General features: G+C 43.9%; 1 protein-coding gene across 1 annotated transcript in view; it reads right to left on the minus strand.

The window, feature by feature from the left end:
• LOC138947961 (uncharacterized) overlaps positions 1-5,000 on the minus strand; it is a 24,466-nt gene that overhangs the window by 12,493 nt on the left and 6,973 nt on the right. The window lies entirely within an intron of this gene.

The following is a 5,000-nucleotide window of genomic DNA, read 5'->3' on the forward strand; positions in this document are numbered from 1 at the left end:
TTAAGTTTTACATTTGTTTAAACGAAAACTGGTACCCTGAGGGATTGAGACTTAAAGAAATACGACACCAAATAGAGAACCAAGATGGCAATGCCTCACTCTCTCTTTTTAAAGGAAACTTCCGACGTAAACATAAAACAAACAAACAAACAAACTAACAAAAACAAACCAACCAACCAATCAAACAAACACACAAGCAAACAAACAAACAAACAAACAAACAAACAAACAAACAAACAAACAAAACAAGAAGAGAATCTGTCTTGCACTCACTCTCGAAGACCCACAGTTTGTATTAAAATCCACAGCTAGGCTGTTTACTGAGCAGTGTGGGCGGTGTCTTGTTGAATTAGTTTTGTAAAGGACACCAATGTCAACCTGCTAAATTACTACAGCAAACACAATTCCAACACGCACAAAATGTACTCACGCTAGCAAATCCTGACAGAGTTATTTCCGAAAATCGTTTTATTTGGTACGTGCCTAGGTAAACGGCTGGTCTTAGGCCCAAACATTTTGTTTTTGTTTCCGAAGACAAGGCCACACAAAATTAATATCGGTACGTTGGACTCTTACTTTTTTTTGGTTCTGTTGATGGATTTTTAAAAACATTTAAAACATTGGGCTTTTTTTTTTTTTTACATAGGCGCATGTGAATCTGAAAAATGTTGGAGATGAGTTAGTTTCCTTGTGAAGTCTTCAACATGGAATTTTATCCTTTTGAGTGAATATTTGTTTGAAAGGTAAAAAAAAAAAAAAAAAAAAAAGGTTGCAGGGTCTGGAAATCGGTTACATTGATTTTTTTCTTGGCCTTATCCCATGTAAAAAGCCAAGGCAGATTGTTGGTGGTTATCTCCCCTATTGTTATAGATGAGAGGAACCTTGAGCCCTTGAACTCGTTCTAACCAAGTGTGTGGACGTCAAAGAAATTCGCGACAAACACTACGGGACGTCCTACCTGGACAAGTTTTTTGTTTTGTTTTACTTTTTAAAGGAGGTCAAGCAAAAAATTCAAACAAGATTTGAAGTAACAAGTGTGAAAAGATATGAGTTAAAAATTGTATTCACCTTTTTTATTTTTCTGTGATATACCTCACTGTACATAACCGGCACGGTTGGCCTAGTGGTAAGGCGTCCGCCCAAGGAGGTCAAGAAAAAAAATTCAAACAAGATTTGAAGTAACAAGTGTGAAAAGATATGAGTTAAAAATTGTATTAACCTTTTTTTTCTGTGATATACCTCACTGTACATAACCGGCACGGTTGGCCTAGTGGTAAGGCGTCCGCCCCGTGATCGGGAGGTCGTGGGTTCGAACCCCGGCCGGGTCATACCTAAGACTTTAAAATTGGCAATCTATAGTGGCTGCTCCGCCTGGCGTCTGGCATTATGGGGTTAGTGCTAGGACTGGTTGGTCCGGTGTCAGAATAATGTGACTGGGTGAGACATGAAGCCTGTGCTGCGACTTCTGTCTTGTGTGTGGCGCACGTTATATGTCAAAGCAGCACCGCCCTGATTAACCCTTCGTGGTCGGCTGGGCGTTAAGCAAACAAACAAACCAAACAAATCACTGTACATGTGCACAGTTTCTAACACGGAAACCACCGTTTCTAACACGGAGACCACCGTTTCTAACACGGAGACCACCGTTTCTAACACGGAGACCACCGTTTCTAACACGGAGACCACCGTTTCTAACACGGAGACCACCGTTTCCAACACGGAGACCACCGTTTCTAACACGGAGACCACCGTTTCCAACACGGAGACCACCGTTTCCAACACGGAGACCACCGTTTCCAACACGGAGACCACCGTTTCCAACACGGAGACCACCGTTTCTAACACGGAGACCACCGTTTCTAACACGGAGACCACCGTTTCCAACACGGAGACCACCGTTTCTAACACGGAGACCACCGTTTCTAACACGGAGACCACCGTTTCTAACACGGAGACCACCGTTTCTAACACGGAGACCACCGTTTCCAACACGGAGACCACCGTTTCCAACACGGAGACCACCGTTTCTAACACGGAGACCACCGTTTCTAACACGGAGACCACCGTGTAAACCGAGCAAGGAAACAAAATGGAATGGGTCCCGAATAGACAAGTAGGTTGAATGGACATAAACACCCAACAACCATGCAATCCAACAACCTTTAAAGATTCTGTCGCTCAAGCCTGAGATAAATTCGGCAAAGTCAACTTCCCCAAGCTCGCTGCACGAAGCTTTGTTGCCGAATTGTAGGTGACAAGATTTCGCGAAGTAAACTTCTGGCTCAACAGACCAATTCCGAAAATAATTAACTCTGTCGGGTTTTGTATGGGTACTAAAGAGTGAATACCCTTGCTTTTACGGGGAAGAATACCCTTCCTTGCTGCTAACTTGGAAGTGTGGGAGGGAGTCTTGTTGTTTCGTTTTTGAAATAACGTAGTGAATGACACCTATGTCAATCAGTTAAATCTATTCAGCAAAAGCCCCCACTCTGCGCATGAGGCAACCCAACCCGGTTGTTGATTGTTAGTATCTGTCTAAGTGGAAGGATGCTCTTCTTTCACTTAACTTATTGTCTCCCAGGTACGGATACATCCGTACCCACTCATATGGCTACCGGCGCCTAGTGGTAAGGCGTCCGCCCCGTGATCGGGAGGTCGTGCGTTCGAACCCCGGCCGGGTCATACCTAAGACTTTAGAATTGGCAATCTAGTGGCTGCTCCGCCTGGCGTCTGGCATTATGGGGTTAGTGGTTGGTCCGGTGTCAGAATAATGTGACTGGGTGAGACATGAAGCCTGTGCTGCGACTTCTGTCTTGTGTGTGGCGCACGTTATATATCAAAGCAGCACCGCCCTGATATGGCCCTTCGTGGTCGGCTGGGCGTTAAGCAAACAAACAAACAAACTCATATGGCTCTATCTGACCAGGTACGGATATATCCGCTCAGACTGTTAGCTTTAGTCGCTTCCTGTAACATCGATCTGACGCCTGTATTCCAGCGTGTTGATACACAGTTTCTACACAGTTACTACAGTGACCTGCTGCAGCACAGCTGGTCTCGGCTAAAAAAAACTTGGTCAACATAGGTGGGGTAGATAGAGAATACTACATGGCTTGCTGTGTCGTACCAGATTTACACGAGTTGTTTTTTTAAATATTGAACTGCGAGCGAAAGCGATCTGTTCACTATTTGAAAAAGCAACGAGTGTAAATCTGGTACGGAACAGCAAGCCATGTAGTATTCTGTTTATCCTACATACTGTACTTACGTGTATTTTACTGAAAATGTCCTGCATTCGAGGCAGCTAAATTGAAGACGCTTGTTTTAGAACTTCGATCTCTTCTAAAGCCTGGTGCAATCTATTACGTCAAAGCAAAGAAACGTCACTCTGAAAGTGTGGCGTGACGTGTTAGTTCTAAAGATTCATCGAGGGTAATTAGCGAGCGCAATTTGTGTTTCTATAATGACGTTTGTCTCGGTGACTTTGGCATCATAAGCAGTGGAAAAACAGGTCCCTGCCAGACTTGCTTGACATGACCTCATTTACATGATATACACACGTGTGATTTGAACGATTATTATCTCACGGGTGTCTCTCTCACGTATGTAGGATAAAAAGTGTTAAACGCCAAAGCAGATTTGTGGTGGTTAACTTGACACGGGCATATATTTGACCCAGCTGCGCATCATTCTGTAGTAATGGGATGTATATGTTCGTTCGCTAAATTAAGTTTACGTGTTATACATCCAGGCTCCTATTTCATCCCGTACACGTTTCAGCTAGCTATGAAACATAAATTAGCCCAGATGAATATTCTCCTCGCCCAAAGTGAATCTTGTTATAAATATGTATAGGAATATCTATGCTTTGGAGCCGGAGTGGTTCAGTGGTAAGAGCGCTTGCCTCTCACGCTGGAGGTCTTGGTTCGTCCCCCACTCAAGGCAAATACAAATACCCGATTTTTCCGAGCGCTCTCCAGTCCACCCAGCTGGAAATGGGTACCTGACCCTATTCGGGGACGGGGAAGGCAAAGGCAGCGAGGGAGAGGAGATGGGCACCGCCCTCGTAAAGCTGGCCCCAGAAAAGTTAAGATCTCTAACATCTATCTCGACCAGATGGTTATGGGAATACCTTTATCGTACCTATGCTTTGGACACAGATGGTCTGGGATTCATACTGACAGATCTCTTCAGTAAGTGCATATATGTTTGCATTAAACAGGCGTTTATCAACAAACAAACAAACCAAAAATCGAAACGGCGGGGAAAATACGGTAAAATTACGAATGCATGTAGGAGTTTTAGCCAATGAATGCAAAAAGAGCAAAGACCGACATAATTATTTTTTCAGGCTTTATAATTTGCAGATTTCACGCGTTTATAAAACAAACAAACAGATAAACAAACAAACAAACAAACAGACAGTATTATAACTGTCCGCTTAAAGAGAAAATAGCCACTATTGAAAACACTCCTGATACCTTGTTTAAGTATGTACATGTTTACCTTCATGTATTATCTATCTATCTTCTATATATATATACGACTAGTGTCTGTCTGTCTGTCTGTCTGTCTGTCTGTCTGTTCGCGATGCACGGCCAAAGTTCTCGGTGGATCTTTTTCAAATTTGGACACCGTATTCAGCTACACCCCAGACACAACCTCATCGATGAGATATTTCAACACGTGCTCTCAGCGCGCAGCGCTGTGCGCGCTGAACCGATTTGTTGTTGTTGTTGTTGTTGTTGTTGTCGGGATCCACTACCAGTAACTCTTCCTTATCTTTTCCAGTGTTTTCAGCCGCGATTATCTCCCTTCCTCCGTGTGGCGTCAATCCATATTCCCGTTACTACGTTACTATTTTTAGAAGGTCTCCAGTGTTTTGCGCGTTTATCTCCTTTCCTTCGTGCGCCGGCGTACACCCGGCAGAGCCGGGTCCCAGGCGCAGCCTGGTATTCGTCTCTACTTCTTCCCGGCGAAGCGGGTAATCATCTAGTAAC

The sequence above is a fragment of the Littorina saxatilis genome, linkage group LG15 (genome assembly GCF_037325665.1).
Source record: "Littorina saxatilis isolate snail1 linkage group LG15, US_GU_Lsax_2.0, whole genome shotgun sequence".
Classification (NCBI taxonomy): Eukaryota; Metazoa; Mollusca; class Gastropoda; order Littorinimorpha; family Littorinidae; genus Littorina; species Littorina saxatilis.